General features: G+C 43.9%; 1 long non-coding RNA gene across 1 annotated transcript in view; it reads left to right on the top strand.

Moving 5' to 3' along the window:
• The window catches only part of LOC111875429, a 202,526-nt gene that overhangs the window by 140,882 nt on the left and 34,623 nt on the right, over window positions 1-27,021 (top strand). The window contains exon 3 of the long non-coding RNA XR_002844725.2: window positions 21,268-21,547. This is a non-coding gene — a long non-coding RNA (uncharacterized LOC111875429). The remainder of the gene's footprint in view (window positions 1-21,267; window positions 21,548-27,021) is intronic.

Raw genomic sequence — 27,021 nt, 5'->3', positions numbered from 1 at the left:
CATACAGTACTAAGTTTCATGAAGATTTGTTCAGGCATTCAGAAGTTTATAGGGGATACACAGACAGCATGGCGATATCATAAGCCTAATCTTATTATTCAAAATAAGGAAAGTAGGCTAACAAAAACATGTTAGGAAATGTTCTGTTTACACGGTTAAGGTGAATCATAGTCTACGCTTGGGGAGACCGAGATGTGGATAATATTAAAAGGGAACTTACAAAAATAAGGTATAGGAGTGTGGATAGGATAGGCTTTTGTGACAGACGAATGAACCTTCGGATTCCACGGAAAACGGTTAAATCTTTATTAATTTATCCACTACCATTTTCTCAGAAAGAAGTATTCTCTGTGGTTTTTATTGGTTATTTGATTATCCTGTGCTATGGAGATCCATTGCTCTCCGAGATCTATTTCTCTAGGGGCAGAATGGCCAGAGGAGAAAGCTGACAGCAAAACTGAAGGAGCTTGAATCCATACCTCAGCTCCACTATACATACTCAGTTCGTGGTGCTTAGTACAGGGACAGCTCTGTACCTCTTACTTTACGCAGCCTCAGTGTTATCTGCAGATGGTACGGTCGCTTTTACCCATTCTAGAGTGCATATGTGGTCGGAGTGGCGTCCTCTACTGCACTGCAGCTGAGTCTCCGACCTTATAATCAGTTCAGGCATCTCTCACGGTTTTGAAATCGGGAGTCCAGTATTATTTAAGCCCTGAGTCAGAATTACGCACAGACCCTTTTTCAGTTCTTATTGTTGCGCCCTTTCTTGCTTGTCCTTCTTCCTCTTATTCTGCTTTATAGCCTTGTCTTTTTTTTTTTCAGAATGTTCTATTGCGGTTTGTCTGTAGCCCTGCTTTATTTTTTCCGTCTCTTTGTCCCTTTTTTTCCTTCTGTATTATTCAATTTCTTCGGCGTTAGCGTTGTTGGTTGAGGCACTATGGTACAAGCCGGAAGGTCGCGCGATCGAATTCTGATGAGATGGATTTTTTTTTCGATTTACCTAATCCTTCCAGCCGCACTATGGCCCTGGAGTCGAGTCAGCATCTAACAGAAATTAGTACCAGGAATATTCCTAGGGGTAAAGGGCTGACAACCTTACCGCCATCTTTGAGCCGACTGTCTAGAGAAAATGTGGGACCCTAAACATCTCACAACCCTATGGGCCTTCACGGCCTGTTACAGGGATAGCTTTACTTTTTACTTTTCGCTACCTCTTAATCCTCCTAACACTTTTCTCTTGCCATCTTACTGTATTTATTATTATTATTATTATTATTATTATTATACTTCTTTGTCTCCCAAAGTGTCTTTCAGCTTACATTTTCTATTTTTTTACTTTGTATAATTTTCCCATTTACTTTCGACTTTGTACCATAATTCGGCTCTCTCTCTGTCTACTACTACTACTCCCTTTTCTCCTCGTAAACATTACCACATTTTAACACTCCTCAGTTTTTAAGAACTATGTCCAGTGGTTATTTTCCTTTTTAACTATCAAGGTAAGGGGCTAGGATATGGCCGCTCCATAGCTCAAGCGGTTAGTCGCTGGCGTCCCATCGCGGCGGCCTGGGTTCGATGCCAGGTCTGTTCAAGTGGGATTTGTGATGGACAAAGTGGCGCTGGGGCGGGTTATCTCCGAGTACTTCGGTTTCCCCTGCCTATCTTCATTCCACCAATTGCTGCACAGTCACGCTCACCTATCATCTGGGGCTAGTACAATAGGCCAGAAGTGGCCGCAGCACAAGGGACTTAGTCCCACACCACTGGCAATAAAAAAATAAAAAAGGGGCTAGAATAAAGCAGTCGGTATAGCGACTGGCTACGGGCTGGACGACCGAGGGTTCGTAGTTCGAGTCCCGGCAGGTTCAAGATTTTTTCTTCTCCACGTTGTCAAGGTCAATTCTGGGGCTCATTCAACCTCCTATCCAGGTCAGTTCTGGGGCTCATTCAACCTCCTATCCAGGCCAGTTCTGGGGCTTATTCAGCCTCCTATCCAGGTCAGTTCTGGGGCTCATTCAGCCTCCTATCCAGGTCAGTTCTGGGGCTCATTCAGCCTCCTATCCAGGCCAGTTCTGGGGCTCATTCAGCCTCCTATCCAGGTGGAACCGGGGGCTATTTCGGCGGGTGTAAAGCGGCTGGAGAGTGAAGCTGACCGCTCACTTCCAACTAGTGCCGAGGTTTAGAAAACTTGGATCTATACATCCACTCCTCCATACGCCTTCATGCCGTATTGCTTAATTAGTTAAGTACAAGGACAGCTTCCCCTTTTAACTATCAAAGTAATCTTAATGCTCTTGATGTCTAGTCTGCCTAATATGGATTACTTAGTTTAGCTTCTAATGTGTCAATAAATTCAGTGGTTTGAGAGTTGAGTTCCTTAGCTTTCTTCCTTCTTTCAAAAAAAAAAAAGAATACGCAGCCGTTTTACTTGTGGACCCTTCTCACGCGCTGTCAGATTTTTGTTTTCTTGTTTTCCTTTTATCCACGCTTCTTGTCTGTACAACACAATCCTTGTTTGAATCCATTAAGCTTTTTTCTTTACATCCAAATATCGTTCGCACATTCTATGGGAGAAGGGAGTGTTGTGCGGGGGGTTTGATCTCGCAACGAACGAACAGATTTCGAAAGCACTGTCATTTGGTAGGAAGTCGCGAACAGCCGATAAAAGGTAGTCCCCGATATGGGAGTGGGTTGAGCTTAGCTTTTCGAAACAAGTACATGTCTAGGGGAGAACAAAAATCTTGGTCATGGATGTCGAGGAGACTGACGCCGGGAATGACTGTGCTGGCGAAGACCAGCCACAATTTAACCGACTGACGACCGATCGGCGTTTGAGTGGCCATTTGAGGACAGTTGTAAGATGATAGACAGCTGGCAACGACGGAAGCACGGAAGCAGAGAACATCGTTGGAATCCGTTGCCAGTCAACATCTGTTGAAGTCATAGAAGAATTATTGTGTTCTCTGATGAGTTGTAGATTGCGTCAATTAGCGATACCGCTATAATTTTTTTGCATTTATAATTCGTTAAATCCAATTAACAATCCAAGCCCCCATGTCTAGTCACTAAATACTCCTACGTTACAGTGTTAATTAAGACACGTTCTCAGAATATGGCCAATTGACAAAGAAATTTTTAACTACTGAAGCGACAATGAACTTTTCACGAATGACTACTCCAAGAAGGTGGTGTAATTTTGAATGCTTTTTTTTTATGAATGTGGCCCTTCTCGTGGGTTCAGGAGGGAGAACAGGTTAAGGCAGTTTGAGTCCGAGGTGCCCAGGAGAATATTTGGACCTATGAAAGAAGGGGAAAAATACAGAGTGAGAAGCTCTGTGCTCGTAATTTATTCTCTTAACCAGATATTGGCAAGACGATGAAATAAAGGGAGCGGAACATGTAGCACGCGTGACACTGATGAGTATTGCATGTAAGATTTCAGCTGGAAAATAGAAAGAGATCACTTGGGAACTCTAGACATAGATGGGAGGATAATGTTAAAATGTGTCCTAGGGAATAAGACTGGGTTCACCTACCTCAGGGGAGAATCCAGTGGCGAGCCCTTATGAACACAGTAATGGCCCTTTCAGACAGGAAGCAGAGAATCCCTAGAGAAACCGAAGGATCATCAGCTCTTAAAACACCGATTCTATTCCAAGGAATTATTTCACTCGTGGTCTGTAGATTGTATAATTATCTTCGAATGTCGTAGGCTGCCCAGTAATGATAGCTATGGAACAAGTCGACTGAAGGGATAATGCCATCCTTTAAAAATATTCAGAAGACAGGCCTATCGTTTCCATTCTGAGCCGTGATAGCGTTATCCTTACTGGCGGTTTTCCTAAGTGTCTGTATTTGCCATAAATCAGATAAATTGCAACTCGTCTTTACTTGCAGTTTCCCCATCCTTTTCTCTTAATAATTTCATCTGATCTGTAATGAATAACTTCGATAGATGGAGTGACTGAGAAAAGCAAGAATACGGAGAAAGAAAAGTTCTCTCGGCGTAGCTTCTTTGAGCCTGTAATTATCACCGAACGGAAGAGTGTGATTCACAATTTGGTGTTCGTTACTGGGCTTGTTTGGCGTTGCTACAAACATCGAGAAGTAGTTACAATCGATAGTTTTGATGACCTGTCGCAACAAAATACGTATCATACTCCGTTAACTGCGAGCAGAGTAACGCGGTCTCGAAACTGGGTAGTCTGGTTTGGACGCGAGTCACTAGCCAGCCAACTGTCTTCAAAATAAGGGACAAAACAGTGTGCACAGCTGATTAATTCACTTCCAGTTTTTTTTAATTGAATTGGTTGATTTGTTGTTTGGCTTTGTATTTCAGCATTTGAGATGTTTGTGACTTTGGAGATGGAAGATTAATGTCACGTGTTCTTTTAGATATATGTTTACAGATTCAGACACATGAAAAGAGCCGCGCCCACCCAAGAGCATAATCAGGGGGCTCGTCATTAGGATTCTCCCCCTCTCACATTAAATTTATTCTTGAATATTCTTTGGATTGTTATTTCTTCTGCAGACAGTTATGATTCCCACTGCATACTTTATGGTGCCCTGATGCTCGGAGACATGTCTCATAAAGAGGAGAACGTATCTTCTTCCTTAATTGATGTATTCTGATGTGACTGCGACTTTGGTCCGTCAGATATCACAGAAGAATGTTCTTATTGCTTCCGCTATCTGTTTCAGAATCGAGAGTTAGATATTCGTCCTCAGTCATAGAATGCTTTTCTTTGGCACTGAGCCACATTAGCTTAATATGTAGTGTGACGCACTGCCGGACTGGACTGCCAGAGTTCAGTTCCCGATAAGGGCAGGGACTTCTTCACCAATGCCGCACCTGCTCTTGACCCGCAAAACACTTCCAAGCGAGTATCATAGGCCCGTTCCTCGGGAGTAGTTTTTCTTTACTTCCTGGGGTGGGGGNGACCGCCTCTGTGGTATAGTGGCCAGAGTTCCTGGCTACAGATCCAGAGGACTCGGGTTCGATTCCAGGCGCTACCAGATTTTCTGAGAATTAGTAGGTTTAGAACGGGGTCCACTCAGCCTCGTGAGGATAATTGAGGAGCTATTTCAAGGAAATAGCGGTTCCGGTCTAGAAAACCGAGATTAACGGCCATGGGGATCCGTTGCGCTACCACATGACACCCTCTATCCGCAAAAGCTGGCACTAACTTCGCCGATAAGTGGCGGTCGTTTGGTCGGTATAGTTTGCTTGCGGACTACAGACCATGGAGTTCCTTGGGGGGGGAGACTGAGTCCACTTGGTACGTCGGCCACTAACTGGTCTACTGTACCAGCCCCGGACGGTAGATTATGAGTGTCGAGCAGTCGGTGGAATGAGGATTAGCAAGGGAACCGAAGCAGTCTGAGAAAACCTGCCCCAGTGTCAATTTGTCCACCACAAATCCCACATGACCTTATTTGGGCTCAAAACCGGGCCGCCGCGTTCCAAGGACTAACGGCCTGACATATGGCACGGCCCTCCTTCGGAATAATGCTTCTACAATGAGAAGCTTAAAACTTACCTCTATAAATTGCCGGTCTTGGGAATATGTGGAGCTTTGCTTCACTCTCCGTTCATGGTGTGGTCCTTAGTCTGAGCATAAGTTCCTACTAGTTAGTTTTTAGTTCTTGTTAAGGATTGTTAGATCTAGGTTTTGTGCTTGTGTACTATGATCTTTCTTTCCTTTAAGGAGAGGGTTTCTTTGTTGTCTCTCTCTCTCTCTCTCTCTCTTTTTTGTTCTTAAAGAGGAAACCGTTATGTTTGAAGACTTCTTTGGAAAATGTAAATGGTAGGGCTACACGATATTAGCAGCCTACTGCCCGAGGTAAACGTATTTGCAAGCGTATGGCTGGTTCGTAATGCTTAGGTACCCGAATGCGGTTTCACCGGGAGATGCCTCCCAAATGGAATCATAGCCAGTCCTCCGGCGAAGCCTAAGGTTGCATTACAGTAGAGCTTTGTAGTCCCGTTCATAGCTGTCATAATAGTCTCCACACCTTCTGTTTCATGCGCTCTTAAGTCAGTTGCGTGTATACAAGACAGACTTGTTACCCTCACAGATGCTTAGCTTACTATCACGGTCACTGGAAATGTAAGTTAAAAACTTAATTTATGCCGGTAGAAATGTCTCTGCCGGTCACGGTAGCCGAGCGGTCTAAGGCATGTACTGTCTTCGCTCGCTTGGAAACCGGTATCGTGGGTTCGAATCCCACTGAGGGCATGGATGTTTAGTTTGTGTGTGTGCATTTTTCCGTGTTTGTGTACAGGTAGAGGCCTTGCGACGAGCTGATCACCCGCCCAAGGAGTCCTACCGTATGTATAAGATCTAGAAAAACCGAAGTGAACGGAGAAGTTCGTGGAGGTAGGCCTAGGCCCACTTGGGCTGTAGTNGGGGGGGGGGGAAGAAAGGGCTCTGTTGCATGAAAATCAGAGTTCGGTTGCAGGTAAATTATAATTAAATTATTGAATACCGGTTTTGTCTTCAAGTAATTGAAGACGCTGGTTACTGTTTCGAGGCCAAAAGTGATCATCACAATGTTTGCTCCACAGAAATAAACATCAAGCTGTCCTTGTGCTTTCTTAATTTAACACTGTCATAAAGACATGCGCACTGCAGGTACAGCTCCACCATTCTTGTCCCCGGCACTAAGTGGAGGTAAGTGGTCAGCTTCACATCCCTGCCGCTTTACCTCTGGGGGGTAGAGCCCCTGGTGCCCATTGGACAGGAGGCTGGGTGGGCCTCAGAGTCGGTGTGAACGCTGTGGAGAAGATAAAAATATTTCCCCTGACGGGAATCGAACCCCGGTTGCCCCGCCTGTAGTCCGTCGCTATATCGACTGAGACGGTTTTCTGTCTGTTCCTTTATCAGAAGTAGAAGAATCTGAATGAAATTGCACTAGTAACACAACGGAATATTGTCATTAGGTCAACCGGCACTATTGGAACATATAGACGGTAATCAGCCGACAGTGTCTCAGCTGATCGAGATATTCAGTACGATTTATTGAATATGAATGTTCATTATCATGCCAAAAAGACCTGCTAGTGGATATTGTCGGAGGCAAATGATTCCAGTCCACACATTCACACTTTTAATATTATCCTCTCATCTGCATCCAAGTCATCCATTACCTTTACTCTCATTGATTTATGATACCCCACAGTTTACTGTTTTATTTATTGGCCTTAAAATATTTTATAATGCTCTTAATTTAGTAAGCCTCTCACAATTTGTCTTTCACAGGTTGTCTCTTACTCCCAACGTTGTCAGCGCTTCTGTCATTCTTCCCCAGCTTAGAGAGACCAGTTTTCGTACCCATACAAAGAATCGGTAGAAGTATTATATTTAATTATATTTAAATCTTGGAGAAATATTTTGAGAGTGGTAGGAAATGTTCCCGGAATTGAATCGTAACTGCTTCGTGAATGAAATATCAGGTTCCTGCCAGTCTGGCTGCAACGGCACCACGGGCAACATCGTACAGAAGAAGAGCAGAGCCCCCTAGAACTACAGCCTCAGTCTGATGCAGCTAAAAAGAATCATGAACATCACGAATTCTGCACGCCGCCAGCCATATAAATTTCTCAAGGCTTTGTCTTTGAATTGCGTATTTGTTTTCTCTGTGGCTCTACAGCCCTTTGGACCTTGGCCGCTTTCTCAGTTTCTAAATCCTATACACATTCGATAGGACTCCCTGGACGGGGGATCAGTCAGTCGCAAGGCCGCTACCTACACACAGAACAACACAAACAGAATAAACGCACACAGACATCCATGCCTTGAGTGGGATTCGAACCCACGACTCTAGTGTTTTACCGGACGAAGACGCTTCGTGCGTTAGACCGCGCGGCCACCATGTTGAGTAACATTAGTATACGGTATGTAATATACGATTTATGGTATGTGTAGAAAGCAACGGAAAGTATTTTATACTTGAAGGGTTCATATATCATGTAAAACCTTGAGATAGTTTTATGTTGTAGGATTTGAGGTTGAAGTTTGCCGTCTTTTGGTATGTGGCGCCGTGCAGATCTTGTGAGAACCGAACTGCTCACCTGGCCTTGCTACGTGATCTCTACAGACTACCCGCTTCCTCTCTGTTAATTTCCCATGTTGCCCACTCTCTCCCTCACTCCACCTCATTGCTCTTATATAGCTGGGTTTGTTCGACTGGTGGCTCAGTCTGCTAGCCACCTGCTCACGCTGATTTCTCTCTCGCGGATTTTTCTACCCTGAAGATGGAGGCAGTACTTTCCTCCGAATCGTTGGTTGACACAAGATATACACTGCGCCACATACCTGCTCACGCTGATTTCTCTCTCGCGGATTTTTCTACCCTGAAGATGGAGGCGATACTTTCCTCCGAATCGTTGGTTCACACAAGATATACACTGCGCCACATTCCAGAAGACAGCATTTTTCATAGGTTTATGTTGTATCATAAGTATATACCCCTAAAGATTATATAGATGTCGAAACGTGTCGTCGGTACAGTAACATTAATCATAAGTTACATCAAGATAAAAAATTTTTCAATCTTCATTCTTTTCTGTGAGGGACAGGCCAAATTTCACTTCAGTGCACGATGCGCTACGCAAAAGGCTCCGTCCAAGAGCGTACAAGATTCAAATGATTCATGCACTAAAGGTTCGGCCACACAGAGCGCTACGTACAAGACGCACGCTACGTACGCTATGTTCGCTATATGAACAGAAAAATATCTCCCTTTATTGCCAATGTGACTGGCCACACAGACTTCCGTACGCTACGTACGCTATGTTCCCTGTGTTAGCTGCATCGCAGAGTGTACACAGCGTACGTAGCATAACGCTCTGTGTGGTCGAACTTTAGAACGTGACGAAGTAGCACGCACAAACTTAGCTGAGGACATGCTACACAGAATTGACGCGTCACCCGATTTCCTCCGCCAAGCGGGTTTCACGGACCAGGCGACGTTCCATGTCAACGGAGCTGTAAACAGGTACAACTGCAGGATTTGGGGCAGTCAAAATCCACATGTCACATGTGAGTTGGAGAGAGGCAGCTCCAAAGTGAACGTGTATGCTGGCTTAATGCTCGACAAGTTGATTGAACCGTTTTTATTTTCTCGAAAATACTGTTACCTGAGGTTCGTACTTGGACATGCTGGAGCTGTATGCACTGCCCTAATTACCACCTTCAACTATCCTCCAACAAGGTGGGGCCCCACTACGTTAGGAATCACCTGGACATGTATAAGGAGCGGTTGACCAATAGCTTGGTCACCTAGGTCGTCAGATTTAACCCCATTGGATTTTTTTTCTTATGGGGTTATGTGAAGAACATTGTCTACCAGGTTAAGATGAACAACCTTCAACACTTGAAAGCCCCCATAAGGGATGCTGTGGCTACGGTGAGACCAAACATGCTTCGAACAACGTGGAACGAGGTCAAATATCTGGTTATTTGTCGTGCCACCAAGGAAGCCCACATTGAAATTTATTGAGAAAGTTATATAGTCAGAAAAACTTCGAAAGTTTCCCTTTGTAATTGTGTAACCCGTAAATGTATATAATAAATGCTTTTTGAGATATGATTATTTTATTTTGGATTCCTTTCATCCGGACACCCTGTATGTATAATGAAGACAGCGTTGGGGTCTCCAGTAACCCCTTTTCATTGTCGCGCGCTCCATTGTCTTCCAGGTTAATATTCCTACGCTTTCTCTCTTTGTCTTACACTTGGTTTTGAGGCATTGAATCCAATCTACCTTTTTAATAATGCTATTTCATTTTCTGGCCTTATTCAGCGGCTAAAGTGTAGTATTGAATAGACTGTGGGAAGCATGTGAGAAAATGTGTGGCATGAGAAACGGAAAGAACCGGTCGTAGCGTCGTTACTTGTTCGTTATTTAACTATGTTTCATTAATGAGACTGCTAATTATGGAGGTATTAATGAGCATCTGATTAGATATTTTTTTTTCCTTGGCACTACAGGCCCAGTGGGCCTAGGCCTACCTCCATGAAACTCTCCGTTTCACTTCAGTTTTACTAGATCTTGGACATACGGTAGGACTCCTTAGGCGGGTGATCAGCTCGTCGCAAGGCCTCTACCTGTACACAAACACAAAAAACGCCCACAAACATCCATGCCGTGAGAAGGATTCGAACCCACGATCCCGGCTTCCGAGCGAGCGAAGACAGTGAATGCCTTAGACCGCGCGGCTACTGTGACCGGCAGAGTATAAGAATAATATATAAGAATTCAGTTCGTACCTCACAGGAAACAGATCCGAACCCACGATCCCGGCTTCCGAGCGAGCCAAGACAGTGCATGCCTTAGACCGCTCGGCTACCGTGACCGGCCTGATTAGAGAATACTAAGATAAATATTGTACCTAGAGAATTCATTTTTACTGTCGGGATCTGAAACCCAGTTCAGTTTGGTGAAACTTTTCAGTCAGTATTATGAGATTAACGGCCATGAAGAACTGAGAACCGAAAGCGAAACTGGAGCTACGTCATTCAGGAACGCAGAATTTTTGATGTTAATACTTCTTCGAAAATGTATGGCTTTAAATTAATTTATGTCGCTGGATGTAGACAGTAACTTTGAAAGTCTAAGTCAAACATTGATTTGAAGGCAGTAGCTGACATGGGAATCAGGCATCCTGTATGGAATAGATCATAAACTCTTAAGAGTTTATTTTTCTAAATGCACTTAAATAATATGGAATTCAAACATGCAGACACTGCCGATATTTTATGTAATACCTGGCTAAAGTAAGATAGTTTGAATCTGTCATAATGTAAATTACAAGCAGAAGCGTACCAGTAAACACTATAATTTTTTTTCTTGCTTGAAACATTTAAAGAAACTCAATTATATAACAGTTATATAATGGTTATAGCTCTGTATATATGCTTATTAGCCGGTCACGGTAGCCGAGCGGTCTAAGGCATGCACTGTCTTCGCTCGCTCGGAAGCCGGGATCGTGGGTTCGAATCCCACTCAGGGCATGGAGGTTTGTGTGCGTTTTTCTGTGTTTGTCTACAGGTAGAGGCCTTGCGACGAGCTGATCACTCGCCCAAGGAGTCCTACCGCATGTGTAAGATCTAGTAAATCGAAGTGAAACGGAGAGTTTCATGGAGGTGGGCTTAGGCCCAAATTGGGGCTGTAGCGCCACAGGAAAAAGGAAGAAGAAAAAAATATATGCTTATTTGGATTAACCTACCGTTTTTTCTTTTCTTTTCCTCTGCTCCCAAGCACATATCCTGGCAGGCTGGCGTCTCGAAACGCGACTCTTTACTTAGTGCTGCTCAATTGAATTATTCTTTATAACCTCTTTGCACGGACCCCAGTGAAAACACTATCTTCTTGGTTTAGGCGTGTTTACGGCACCATTGTACAGCAACGGTCGCGGCGCCGATCACATAGAAAACAGCCTGACGTGTTTATCGAGTCAGTATATTTGACTCGCGGTTACTGCATTAGAAAATCCTGGTAAAATCATTTCAAGTTGGTTTAACAACGTCCGTGAACTCTTCTTGTGAATTCTGCTGTAAGGACGTTAGTAGGTTACTCTGATGAGAAGTGGAGAATGCTGTTTATGTGGATTCCATTTGAATACTTAAGTCAATCAACTGCATATTTCTGCGACATTTAGGTCTTCTTTCTCTTGTCACGAATAGTTTAAGTCAGGGCAGATAACCTGTTTAGAATCCTACTAGAAGTTACATCTCTTCCCTTGCTAATAATTTTCTTTGTCAATTTCTTTTTTGTAGCGGTAAACAACTAGTGGCGTACGTGCTCTGCGTAGGATTTCCCCGATGTAAGGAAAGAAGAATATTAAAGATAAAGGATCAATTTTCCAGAAGTCTCGTTCTAAAATATAACTTCATTTTAATGAAATTAGTGGAATCAGATTCTCGGAATTACGTTTGTGACATCAAGTCTTTATCATGGCAAATAACGCAGGTGAGTTGTATTAAGGCGACCACGTATTGGTATGATGCCAATAGCGCTTGTCGCTTTCTTTCTTTTCGACTTACCTTTGAGCTTTAGGACGGAAGAAACGTTAAAGAATACAAGTTCCGTGTAAGATTTGAGGCTTTCACGGCGGTGACTATGAAGAAAGCAGTCTTCTGGGATTTGGCACCGTGTANCTGCTTGACCGTGTCTCACGGTGTTGTCGCTTGCAGATTTACCTATACTTCTTCAACCCTGAAGATGGGGGCGATACGTTCCTCCGAAACGTCGGTTAACACCACATATACACGGTGCCAAATCCCAGAAGACTGCTTTCTTAATACAATTTCCTTTTGTGACGTCATCATGTGATCAATCATGTCACTAAGTAGAATAGAATTGTCCCCGTGCTTAATCAGTTAAGCACGACGTCATGAAGGTGTATGGGGAGTGGAGGTATAGCTCCACAATTTTTTACCTCTGAAGTAGATGAAGGTGAACGATCGATGTCGCTTTACCCCCGGGAAATATGACAGGGAGCTGGTGGGCGCCAGAGGCGGTCTGGATGCTGCAGAGAAGAGAAGAATTATTTGCCTCTACCAGGAATCGAACCCCCGGTCATCCTACCCGTAGCCCGTCGCTATCCCGGCTTGCTCCTAAGCCTGTCGCTCTACGATATGCTATTTATGTCCTTAATTGTAACTGTAATAAGAAATTTGAATCGGTTGTAACTTGTGTATCAAGTGGCGTAACTGTAAGTAGGTCATAAGGGGACACATCTGGCACATGTAATGAAGGCGTTTAGGTTAAAAATTGCCACTGATGATCAAGTGACAGGTCTTGCTACCTCTCTCTCACCCCGTGGTTTCAGTCCGCAAGCGAGCTATACCGACTGAAAGACCGCCGCTTGTTGGCGAAGTTAGTGCCAACTTTAGCGGATAGAGGGTGTCGCGTGGTCAGCGCAACGGATCCCCACGGCCGTTAATTTCGGTTTTGTAGACCGGAGCCGCTATTTCCTTGAAATAGCTCCTCAATTATCCTCACAAGGCTGAGTGGACCCCATTCCAGGCCCACTACTTCTCAGAAAATCTGGTAGTGCCGGAAATCGAACTCGTGATCTCTGAATCTGTAGCCAGGAACTCTGACCACTATACCACAGAGGCGGTCGGGCTTCCTACTTTGTTATGAATATAAATACCTCTATAAACTGTGTCATGAAATTGCTGTAACTGTATCGTTTATTGGTTCTACGAACTGAAGGAAAAGAACGCAGGTCTTTTAGTTTCTTCGGGCTCAAGAATTGTTAGTTTCCTAGCTGTTCGTAATCGGTAAGATCCAACAGATGTAATGGAATTAGAAACCAGGAGGCTGTAGAAAGTTACACAATGAAGAGCTCTATAACTTTTACACTTCGCCACATATAAGTAGAATGATCGAGCCAAGGAGGATGTGAACGGTAGGATATTTAGCATGCATGGGGAGTAGAGGAATGCTTGTAAGATTTTTGTGGGAAAGCCAGAAGGAGAGAGACCACTAAGAAGACTGTACATAGCTTGGAGGATAATATTAAGATTGATCTTAGAGGAAGAGTCTGGGATGGTATGATCCGATTTCTTTTAACTCAGGATAGGAACCAGTGGGGGGGGGGCATTTTGAGCACGTTAATGAATATTCAGGTTTCATAAAATGTTTAAAAAATTTTTAGTTGGTTAGCAACTGGCGGCTTGTCAAGGAGGACTGAGCGCCATGGAGTTAGACTTCAAAAGATAATGCATTGCAATTTACTGTTAAATATTTACCTAATATATATCATGCCGCAGTCTATTTCAATCGTCTTTGGGGCATCATGTGGTCATTTTAAACTTCAGTGGTTTACAGATTTACACATAGACTGTGTACAGGTCTATTATATACATATTGTAACGTTTATAGCTAGGCAACGTCGTTATAAACACCTCGCTTAAGGTCTTGCAAAAATATGACAAATGTTTATAGCCCGTTGCTAGGTAACAGTCAGCGAACCAATTAACAGGCGAGATAGTTATCACTTGACTTGTTTTTTTTTTTGTGTGGTGTGTGATTTCTGTGCTAGGTCCGCGCCGAGAAGATATGAAAGAATACGGGAACGGGAATTGACTTCACTTGAGTTCCGAAGTTCCAAGGGAACAGCTGTGTGGCCAGAAGAAGAATTAGAAGACAGTGTGTGACACTACATGTGCTGTAGTTACTGTATAATCTTGAGGGTGTAAGAACTAATTGTAGTTAGATTAGTGAAGATCCAATAAACTGATTCACCAATCTCAAGCAGCGTTTTAGTCACTCATACACTTGACAGTGTTCAATTATACGGTGTGTGTGTAACACACGTACGTTTTACATTGTCCTGTGCGGACATGGTCTAACATACCTAGAAACGTTAGTCTGCTGTGCCTTTCAGCGCCTAAGTGATTATTCTTCCCTTATAGATTAACATTAAAAAACGTGATGGAAGAGCAGGTCGTTGTTTTTTGAAACTTCGATTGTACCTGGCAGAAATGTCAGGATTCTCAGGGGGTTCGGTAAAGCCGAGGAAATTATAGGGCACTGTCATGAGAGCCAAGAGGCGGTTAAGACGAGAAACATGAGCCTGAGCGGAGCAGGTGGTTCAGTATAGGATGCTCAAAAACATTTCCACCACGAGAGAACTTCTCAATTCCATATTTGCGTTTATAATAATTTAATTTTATTTCAGTATATCTGTGTACGGTTCTACATATTAATTTATATATTGTTGCATAGCTCAGCCTGTGTAACGACGGACTACGGGCTGGACGGTTGGGGTTCGATTCCTGGCCGGGGAAGAGTTTTTTCTTTTCTCCGCAGCTCTCAGACCGGTTCTGAGGCCCAACCAACCGCTTATCAAATGGGTATCGGGAGTAAAGCGGGCGATCCGTGAAGCTGACCACTAAAATCAATTCAATACAGAGGTCAACGATGGTGGAGTTATATCTCGAGTCCCCCGTACGTCTTCATGGTGTGGTGATTAATTAATTAATCTCAGGAACTGCCTTTGCCTTTCTTTCTTACCTTTATAGACCTTATTATACAGCGTTTGCGTTAGAAACACAGCTCCGCGGAGGCGTCTAAACACGCATCATTTGTATATATAATGTGAACATTAAAAATACTATCTCCTTGTAACAGGTCTTGATGGCCCATAGGGTTGTGAGACGTCGAGGCTCCCACATTTTCTCAAGACAATCGGCTCACAGATGGCGGTAAGTTTGTCAGCCTTACGCACCGGCCACCCTTTACTCATTTCTGTTAGAGACTGAGTCGATCCCAGGACCATAATGCGGCTGGAAGATTTAGTTCAATTGAAAAACCCCGATGACCTCATTGGGACTCGAACCTGCGACCTTCCGGCTTGTAGTATAGTGCCTCAACCAACTACGCTACCGCCTTCACCCAATATGAACTAGTACGAGTACGTATATAGGTTTACATATATACAAGCATATGCTTAACAATACAGTCTGTTTGGATGTCTGTATTTCTTACCAAAGTCGGGCTACTCAGCGTATTTCTGTGGCAGTTAATGTCGGTACTGAAGCCAGCTGAATCCCAGTCACTTCATCGTTATCATTTGAACAGCTCCTGCCCCCGTCGTATTAGTGTTACTGAATGTTTCTGAATAGGTTTCGAGGGTTCAGTGTTCTGGGCTCTACAATCGTCTGGCTTTCTAAGCGAATACTAACATTTCGCATGAATATACTGCCTCTATTCAAACAGCTGAAGTATGTAGTCACCTTAATTCTGAAAATGGAGACAGCAGGCTCCTCTGAAACATCCGTTTATACCTACAAATCTACACTTTATCGCAACCAGAAAAGTTCAAAACCTGAACTTTTTGAAATCCTATTACTGAAACACAATATCACTGGTACCTGCTTGAGAATCAGTTTCCAGTGAACAGATTTATACATATATTCATGGCGAAAACTTCAGCGGTTGAACAGTAATTCCTTTTAATTCTAAATGTTGAAGGTCTCTTCCTATTTTGTGACCGCCTCTGTGATCTAGTGATCAGAGTTCCTGGCTCAAGATGCATATGTTCCGGGTTCGATTTCCGGCGCTACCAGATCATCTGAGAAGTAGTGGGTCAGAAACGGGGTCTCGTGTGGATAATTGAGGAGCTATTTCAAGGAAATAGCGACTCCAGTCTAGAAAACAGATATCAACGACCCTAAGGATTCGTTCCGATGACCACGCGACACCCTCTATCCGCAAAAGTTAACATTAACTTCGCCGACAACGGCGGTCGCTCGGTCGATATAGCTCGCTTGCGGACTACAGGCCATGGAGTTGTTTTCATGATGAAAACTTCAGTGGTTGAACAGTAATTTCTTTTAATTCTAAATTTTGTATGTCTAGTCTATTATAGTTTATTTACTGACACTGTTTGTATAGCGACTGGCTACGGGATGGACGACCGAGGAGTCGGAGTTCGAGTTCCGGTGGGGATAAGAATTGTTACTTCTCCATATCTTCCAAGGCCGGCTCTGGGGCCCACCTAGCCCCCTATCCAGTGGGTTCCGCTGGATCTCTCCCTGGGGTTAAAGCGACCGGGTTGTGAATTTCACCACTCACCTCCAACTAGTGTCGAGGTCTCAAAAATACGTGGATTTATGCATGCGTTCCCCCATACACCTTCATGGCATAGTGCCTAATTTGTTAAACACAGGGACAACTTTACCTTTGTCAGTCACTCAGACTGTGTAACGTCCAGTGATGACGTCAGAGAATGATGAATTGGAAGGATATGGAAGGAAGCGTTCGTGACGTAATTAAAGTACTGTCCCGCTAGGTTGCTGGAATGACTGAGGAAGACCAGTAAAATTCCTCAATGAGGAAAGTTTGTGTCCCGACTCATTCGACCCCTCGAATAGAAGTCGTGAGCATAACGGCTTTAACCTGCTTGCTCGGTGAGTTCCGTGTTTAGGTTTTGTCTTTTCGATTTCTTTGCGAAGAGCTGCAGTAGTGCCAACAGTGACACTATACGAACTCCTATTCCACTTGCAGACAATGTCACCCCAACACGTCCTCTTGTGGTGGATTCTTAAGCTCCTTAGGGACGCGTGTTCAGCAAGGCCTTCGTATGAGAATATTTAAAACGGAGCCGAAAAGGACTTGCAGACTGAAGCCTTGGGGGTTATGACACAGTGTGGACCGTATTCCATTACCAAACTTTCGGAGAAACCCTCTGTCTACATAGAAAGTAAATGTAAAACGTGTCCATATGCTTAACTAATTGCCGATCACAGTGGCCGCGCGGTCTAGAGCATGAATCGTCTTCACTCACTCGAACGCTGGGGTCGTGGGCTCGAATCCCACTCGAGGCATGGATGTCTGTGTGCGTTAATTCTATGTGTAGGTAGCGGCCTTGCGTCGGGCTGACCCCCCGTCCAAGGAGTCCTACCGATTGTGTGTAGGATCAAGGAAATGAAAAACGGCCAAGGCCCAACCAAGGGCTGTAATGCCATTATAATAATAGTAAATTAATTAATCACCAAGATATGAATAGGGCCGCGCCATAGCTCAAGTGATTAGTCGCTGGCTTCCCACCACGCCGGCCCGGGTTCGATCCCGGGTTTGGTCAAGTGGGATTTGTGGTGGACAAAGTAGCGCTGGGGCGGGTTTTCTCCAAGTACTTCGGTTTCCCCTGCCAATCTTCATTCCACCAAATTCTCCATCATCATGATCACCCGGGGCAGGCTACAATAGACCAATCAGTGGGCGCCGTGCCGAGTGGACCCAGTTGGACTCCACTCCCCACTAAGCGAATTAAAAAAAATATGTACTTAAGGGGGAGTGGAATTATAGCTCCACCATTCTTGAACTCTGCCTTAGATGGAGGTGAGTGGCCAGCTTCACTTCCCGGCCGCTTTATGCCTACAGATAGAGCTGCCCGATGTCCATTCGATAGCAGGCTGGTTTGGCCCCAGAGCCGGTCCAGGCACTGGGCAGGAGCTAAAAATTTCTTGTTCTGCCGGGAATTGAACCCTGACCGCCTGAGGTATTTCAGCCCCTGCCATTAAGTAGCGCGGATAACAAACTGTAATTTTTGTTGCGCATTCGCATAATGGCAAGATCCCCGTCTGCTTTGTATTGTGACGCCCTGTACCGGCTGAAGCAGGTAGAATGAGGAGGGGGGGGGGAAGAGGAGACGAAAAACAACTACAAGAGTAGGGACATGAAGAAAACTATCATCAACTATTAACCTTTCTGGCAGGTAAAAGAAAACAAGCAACAGACCATCAAACTGAACTACACACACAGGCGCTGTGAGGAGATTTTCTTTTTGCCTTTGGTCAGACATCAGAAGAATATAACCGGGAGCCTCTGGTTTCCTGTGTCTTATTTGACGGTACAGTGCTGCTCTTCGCTACGCAACTGATAGCGCCGTAGTAAGGAACCCAGAGACTGAATATACGCATAAGTAACAAGAAGTTATTTATGAGCGTCATTATTTCAATCAGACTTACCATTTTGCAACGAAGCTTGTTTCCATTTCTGTGTGATTACTTCATATTGTGCATTTTGCCTTGAACATGGAGACGGCCAGATTCATCGAAGCTTCTGCGAAATAGCCCCTACCCAGAGTTTGGATTGACTGAGCTGCTCATGTTTTATAAAGGGCCTAAAAGTGTATATTTGTCCTCAGTTCAACCATTGTTTAAAATAAAGCGGTAATTGTCTATGTGCTTAAATGATTGAGCACCACACCGTGAATACGTGTGGGGGAGTTGAGGTGTAGCTCCGTAATTCTTGATCTCGGCACTAGATGGGGGCGATTGGTCAGCTTCACGTCCCGACTGCTTTACCCTTGGGAAAATAGTCCCCGCCCAATTTTACAGTTGGATAGGAGGCCGGGTTGGCCCTAGGGCTGGTATGGACGCTATGGAAAAGAGAAAAATTATACCCCTGCTAGGAATCGAATACCGATATCTCAGCTTGTAGGGGTGTATAATAATGTAACAGGGCCTAGAACTACGCCGACTGCTTGGTGCCGTAGCGTTCAGAATCCGTTGTCTTCCTGTCTCTTATCCAGAAACCTGAAACTTAAAATATGTGTTCCCGTTTCCTGTGGAAATCATTCTCCCTTTCTAGGCAAGAATATAGATTGAGGACGTCTCATCATGGTGATAAGGGGAAGATTTTAAACGAAGAGGGAGGAAGAAACAGGAGGGTTTAGAGAATTGTAGAAAAGGAAGTTTTATAAGTTCCACTCTTCAACAAATTTTATTAGGACGATCACATCAGGGGGAACGGGTCAAGTAGGGAGCATAAACGGGAGAGGTGAGAGACATGCAGATTTACTGTCTTCTTGAGAAGCCGCCAGTTGTGCAGCCACTCAAGAAGTTCCCAGCATTTTATGGAACAGGAAGGTTCAATATCGTGTTCACAAGAGCCCTCCACTGGTCCCTATCCTAAGTCAAATCAATCTAATCCATACCATCCCATCCTATCTAAGATCCATTTTAATATTATCCACCCACCTACATCTTGGTCTTCCTAGTGGTCTCTTTCCTTCTGTATTTTCCACCAATATCCCATATACATTCCTCTTCTCTCCGTTCGTGCTACATGCCCTGCCCATCTCATCCCTTGACTTTGATCATTCTAATTATACCTGGCGAAGAGTACAAGTTACGAAGCTCCTCATTATGCAGTTTTCTCCAACCTCCTGCCACTTCATCTCTGTTCGGTCCAAATATTTTCGTCAATACTCTTTTCTCACACACCCTCAGTCTGTGTTGCTCCCTTAATGTCAGAGACCAAGTCCCACGCAATTAAATATTAAATAATAATAATAATAATAATAATTTAAAGAAATAAGTAGGATGGGAGGGGAGGGATTGGGTTAGTTTGGCTCAGGATAGAGAACAATGGCGAGGTGTTATTAACACGGCAGTGAACCTTCAGGTTGTATAACAGACTAGGAAAAGGAATAAATCTTCTGCCCTATTAAGATGCGCAGTTATAAATACAAACAGCTGTAATTATCGCATCCGGGTTTAGTAACACTTCCGTTACCTTTCAACGGTTGTAGCAAACGAAGGAGTGGAGAATGCCGAAGTTCTTTTAGTGTTATTTCATTTACATCAGATAGTTTACTCACGGAGCCGTGAACTGCGCAATATATTGCTTTCCGAGATTTAGTGAAACTGATTATACCTTGCGGTTAAAGTGGAAAGAATGTAAATTCCCTTTTAGAGCCGTTGTGTGAGCAGAGAATCTTTACTACATTATTTCTTTCGTTTACAGAGGTCCTTCAGAAACCTGTTTGTCTACAACATTACGAAACAACCCTCACATTATCATGATTATGTTGCTTCACCCCATCTGTCCTTGCGCAACACAAAACCTGTATTTAGTGTCGTATTGTAGACAGTTCTACATCAACATAATGATGTTACTATAATACGTATTCTTTTAAAAATAGTTTAAACATGAGTTTCGGTTTTCTTTAGGACAGGGTAACGCTCCGATCGAAATCGGTTTGCTGGAAAAATATAGGTTACATTGTGGCTGTATCTGTGTTGATTAAATGTAGGTTATCCTAAGAACAAGGTCCAACAACATTTCATGGAATTGCCGAGACAGGCTTTCGGATGTTCACAAAAAAAATTCTGTAATCATTTATAGGTTTAATTTAGAGNCTATTGTACGTCCCCCTTATGATATTCTACCAGTCTCTATACCCTACCGGTACTGGTGCGTGCCATCAGCCCCGACTCAGCCAGCGAGTTCGGCCTCTACTGGGTCAGCGGTACCTATGATGCTTCCCCCATCTACCAGAAGCGTTAGAAACTACTGTTGGGCGGGAAATGTCCTACAATTTGGCTCAGAGGTCTCCTTGAGACATGAGGTTCTTTTTCGTGCCGTAAAGCTACGACATGGGACCGACGGCTTAAAGTCCCTCCCGGAGGGCTTGTGCCCTGAATTTTTCCGCCCTTAAAAATTCGACGACTTCCGCCGGATTTGAATCCGCGTACCTTGAGTCATGAGGTGGGAACGTTACCCCTAGACTACGGAGGCCGCTTTTTTGTGCTTTAATAATTGTTATTCTCACATGGTAGTTAGTTTCTGCGCTTCCTTTATTTTCATAAGAATTTGTGAGAGAAGTTTGAAGTAAAGTAACCAACATATTTAGTATGGGATACAGTATTTAAGTCCGCTTTCTTTCTGTCGTAATTTCAGTGACTAACGCACAAATATGTTCATTATATTGACTTTTTCTTTTCTTTTCAGACAGCTGCATTCCTTGTTGCCATCAGAAGAATTTGGGAGCGTTGGTGCTGAGCTCTAGTCGCTCACGGATGAGGTCGCGTGTGTGTACAGTCAAGACACCTGTGTATAAACACTACAAATGCACGAACATACGTAATATTAGTGTAAGCGGTGGCGATTCACTCTTGTGTTTGCGGTAAATTTGTGAAGATGGCAACACCACTTGATACATCTTGTGCCTGTTTCGTAGTGCAGGTGCTAATAATTCTCCTCGCCCTAACGTCATTCGCAGCTTTGGAAGGTAAGTTCACACTGAAACCTTTCTGTATTAGTCACTTGCCGTTCCACTCAAGTTTGCCAAATTTGGCCAACTTGAGGCGACAGCCAGTTTGCAGAAAATAGTGAAAAATTTCTCATTTTTGTGTATGCAATATAATGAATGTACTGTGCAGGTTCGTTTTGTTGGTTCCTAAGGGGTGAAGAACTAGACAGTCCAGCAATTCACATCTTAGGAAACAATACAACAGTTCCTCAAAGCGCCATATCGACGTCTAAGAAACGGATTTGAAACAATACAATATATTGACACGTGTAAGGGTGACTATTGCATTGGGTGATTGCATTTAATACACTTATACACCCAACTCATGCAGCGCTACCGCTAATCTCCACACTTTCTAGTTCACTCCTGCAGACACTATTGTTCTCAGTCTATTAGAGTCTCCACAATCTGTTTCCTGGCAACGGATTTTAACACGGGAACTATAATAGTCTCACTGAATTACATCCTCAAATATTGCGGTACTATAACACACGTAGTAAAGTCTTCTCTTTATGTCCAGACTTTCAACTCCTTGAACTGCACTTAATAATTCTGATGTCTCAGTTCCTCGGTTCAGTTTCTCTGCTCCCAAGCTCATATCCTGGCCGGCTGGCGTCTCGAAACTCAACTTACTCTCAGTTGCCATCTCTTCTCAGTCACATTCTAGTCTCTCAATTCTATATCACAGTCACAGTCGTAGTTAGAGTTACTTTACTATCGGCAGTTAACCCCTAATCAGTTCTTCTTTGCGCCAAGCCGCTTGAGACTCACGACCAATATTTTATTTCAACTGAACACTGCGGTTATAGTCCTTAATCCTCTCTGACGAGAAGATGGGTCTGTTGTTTACAACTGCTGCTGGCCTCACAAGGACAGTCATTCTCGGGTTCGAGTACTTTACCATCTCAGATTCAGTACTCTCCTAACCTGGAAGGCCAGGTCCCCGTTTTTGCATCCCCCAGGAACAAGATGACCCAGTTATACCCCTAGGCACTGGGTTCCCTTTTCGTTGCCTCCTACGACTCACAGGGCTACGGTGGATGTATTCGGACCCGCGGCCTCAACATAAATCAAAGTTTCCTAATAATTCTATTGCTACAGAGGTGTGCTTACCTCGTCGTTGCGTAGAAACTGTAGTTCTATTGTTGTGTGTCTATTCATTTCCGCAGGAACCTGTTTACCTAGTCGTTGCCTAGCAAAGAACGTCTGCTCTGGCTCCACTATTCAGGTTTTCAGGCATCATGTCACAATTTATACGACATACCACTTTCAGGCGTCATGTCACTATTTATACGGCATACCACTAATTGACAACACTACTTTAATCAATGAACCTTAATGTAGCATTAATTTTAACTATTAAATATTTTAAATGTTATATATATGTTCATATACATGCATATATAGCAAAGTTTCCTTCGATATTCGGTTCCTCCCTAAACGTGATGGTCCTGTGTCCAAAACGTTTCGCGATATAATTGTATTTGAGGAATAAATTACATAAATCGGATAGAGGCGTACTTAGATCGTGACATCGCACATCATTTCTTCATGTTCATAATCTCGGAACTTGATGGAAGTGAGCTTCACGTCCTGGCCTCTTTATCCCTGGACAAACTGCTCTGTACGTATTGGAGGATGGGTCCATTTCATATGACACTGGGCGGGCTCTAGAGCGCTCTGGGTGCTGTGGAGAGTAGGAACGTCTTATGCCTCTAACTGGAATCGAACCCGGACTCATCGGTCATCCAGACCATAGTCTGTTAGCTATACAGTCTCAAGTATGCTGGCTCATCACGAAATCTAAGGTCTATTTCGGAAGATTATCTGAAATTTACTGAGAGTTACAGCCACTTAGAGAACAAGTAAAACTGAAGAGACACAACTTGAAATCTATATAGGTCTACTGTGGCAACGTGTGCTATGCAAACTCCAATTTACCTTAAACGCTAATGCTCTTAGTAGTGTATGCTATCAAGATGCCTCAGCCGAGCTGACGATGAGGCCAAATTGTTTCTCATAGACCTCGCTCCCAGGCTTGTGCTGGGAGCTATCCAGCCTTTTATCCAATGGGTACTGAGGATTCTTTAGTTCTATATAAAGCGGCAGGTCGCCTCCATCTGATATTGAGATTCAGAATGAGTGGAGCTGTACCGCCACTCGTACGTGTTCATTGTATTCGTTCTTAAACACAGGGACAGCTGTGCCTTTGCCATCCAGTTGAGTAGCCCACCATCAGTCGGTGCGTTAGGTATTATGTCGCATACCTCGGATTGCCAGGATCTGGGATATCTACGGACTTGATTGCCAGGGTTCGATTTTCGACAGGAGCAAGAAATATTTCTCCCTTCCACAGTGTCCTTATCGGCTCTGGGGTCCACTTAACCTCCTACGTAATTGTTATCGAGTGCTCTTGCCGCTGAGGTAAAGCGACATGAGCGTGAAGCTGGTCCACTCACCTCCATCTAAAGCCGAGGTCGAGAATGGTGAAGCTATACCTCACTCTCCGACACGTCTTCATGGCGCGGTGTTTAATTAATCAAACACGGGTACAACTTAATTTTTTTCATGCCTTGGATTGCCAAAGTTTAGTGATTATAGAGAGTTATAATTCCCTGCGGGTGTGAGGAACAGGTTCAGTTATATTATAGCTATTACAAAATTATCGTCTATTAACGGACCCCACCTAACTCTTCACCAGTACATAATATTATACGTGTATTCACATGCTTGAAGCGGATGAACACTTAGCGTTGCAACTCTGTCCAGAATGCTCGTTAGGCACAGTGCGTATTGCCAACAGGCTTGTGCTCCCCCACACTGGTTCTACATTTCCCCAGCATCTGGGGTCCAAAGCTGAGATCCTGAACCGTAAGGAGGACACCTGCTACGCTCCATATATCCCCTCGCGTGTAAGGCCCCACGAAGAATTGAAACAAAACGATGTGGCATAAATTTTTATAAAATAGTGCTGATCTCAATCGAAATAAAATGCTATTACTTTCGAAAGTCATAAGGCTTTTTCAGTGGAGCACGCGATAGCGTTGTTGGCTGAGGCACTATGCTAAAGCCGGAAGGTCGCGGATTCAATTCCTGATGAAGACATTGGATATTTAAATTGATCTAATCCTTCCAGCCGCACTGTGGCCCTCGGATCGGCTTAGCCTCTAACAGAAATCAGTACCAGAATCTTAGTTTGGGGGGGGGGTAAAGGGCGGGCGGCGCGTAAGGCTGAAACCTCACCGCCATCTGTGAGCCGATTGTCTAGAAAATGTGGGAACCTCAGCATCTCACAACCCTATGGGCCTTCACGCCCTGTTACAGGGATACCGTTATCAAGGCTTTTACAGTTAACTGTAACGCAGATACGAGCCACATAGATTTCAGTGTGCAAAGGCCGGCTGTTCAGTGTTTTGATTCCAGAGACCTCTTAAATCCTTCAGTCAAGTGCTTTAACATGAGCCACTAACCGACTGATGTAATTCTGGAATTTTATTGATCTCTACGAATCACGAATCGTACGAAATGCACAGGCAATACCACACGCTCGTTTTGCTGGTGACAGAAAGGAATGTTCAGCACCGCCATTGAATAGATCCTGATACAGTTTAATCCAATTCTATCTTCATAACACTTGTCCCCAAGAAGTCCACTCGATTAGTGTTTCCTGTTCTAATAGGTTTCTTCAGTACACTTATTTCTGGTAGGATCCGGGAGAGTGTAGTCGGTATAGCGATTGGCTACCAGCTGGACGACACAGGGGTCGGGGTTCAAGTCCCGGTAGGATAAAGAATTTTCTTTTCTCCACGTCGTCCAGACCGGCTCTGGGGTCCACCCAACCTCCTATTCAATCAGTACCGGTCTCTCTCTCCGAGGGGTAAAGCGGGAAGGGCGTAAAGCTGACCACTCAACTCCAACTAATGCCGAGGTCGAGAAAATATGGATCTATACATTCACTACCCCATACGTCTTCATGGCGTGGAGTTAGTTAAGCACAGGGACAACTTTACAGTTATTTCTGGAAGTTGCGTTAGGAGAAACATGTCAGCCACAACTGGAAAATAAGCCACGTCGTTGATGAAATATGTAATGTAATGTAATGTAATGTAATGAACCACTGGAAAAAGAGGGAAAATGAAAGAGGAATAAAGAATAGAAAATTTGCCCTAAAAAGCTTTGCGAAGACACAGTGCCGTTCCTTTATGTAGCTTGAGAATCCTACTTGTCCTTTGGAAGAAAAGTACGGGGCGTTTGTAATATATCTTAATCTAGAAGCAAATAGCAGGGTTCATTATGCATAATGTCACACAAGACAGAATAAATCCCCCCCCCTGAAGATTACTTTACGAGCAGATTTTACTATATATGGAGTTAATATGATATGAACCTTCATGCATAGTGCCCAAACAGTCGGTTAAACTTGAGCATTCTCTCGCATCGACTGGAATGTTGAATATTTAGACCTGTCAGTAAATTTGTAGAGCGGTATCTCAGCGTTGTGCACTGAACATGGAGAATCGCATTTCGAACAGTTTTTGTAAATTCAGTGAGTACGTAATAAAGAAATTTCTAACCTCCTGTCACGCGTTCTAGTGACGATAGACGTGATCTGGATTGTTAATCGGATTTATTGAATTCTTAAACACACGACTCGTGACTACACTGTACAAATCTCTATCACGCACAGACCGGTGTTCACTGCGCTACTTGGTAGCGGTTGTGAACGGTTTAGCTTCCTCGGTTTCCGTGTTCAGCGGCTCCTGTCCTCTCTGATGTAACTTTTCAGCTGCAGCTCCCGAGCTGAACTAATTGGTCGGTCGATCGGTTGAATTGCTGCTGTTCTTCGCCAGCACAGTCAGGGGAATCAGGTCCGGTGAGCTTGTGTTTCGCCTAATCCCGTGCAGAAGCGTCTGCCACAACAAGAAAATCAGAAAGCAAGTCTGTCGGTATAGGCTTCCAGTTCGACTCTCAATGACACGTTAAAAATCGTCAATGTAGTGCAACAGATCGCGAGAGAGCTCAGTGAAGCGGTGTTAGAAGACGAAATAACGGTCATTACAAAAAACGGTACTTAATTTAATGCAACAAAATGGCTGCTATAGTTAATAGGCTGCTCAGAGTCATAGCATTTAATTAAAAAAAACTTTCGGAGGCTTGCACTATGAACCCAGTAAACAGCTGCCAGACTTGCATATAGATGCGGTTCTGCTCTCAGAGACATACCTCAAACCGCATGAGAGGTTCTTCATTTCAAATTATTACTTTTATCGGACTGACCGCTTCTCGGGAACAAAAGCTTGTTCCTCATAACCATGTAGACCTATGCTACATGTGCGATACGTACGCTTGACAAAGGCGAAGCCTATGCATAAGAGGCAAACCCATCCTCTCGTCAAAGAAGATGTTATATAAAGATTACGACAGCAAGGGTTCGGTTACAAAAAAATCTCTGG

The sequence above is a fragment of the Cryptotermes secundus genome, unplaced genomic scaffold, assembly GCF_002891405.2.
Source record: "Cryptotermes secundus unplaced genomic scaffold, Csec_1.0 scaffold229, whole genome shotgun sequence".
Classification (NCBI taxonomy): domain Eukaryota; kingdom Metazoa; phylum Arthropoda; class Insecta; order Blattodea; family Kalotermitidae; genus Cryptotermes; species Cryptotermes secundus.
The sequence above is the reverse complement of the archived record's forward strand: the minus strand, read 5'-3'. Positions and strand labels throughout refer to the sequence as shown.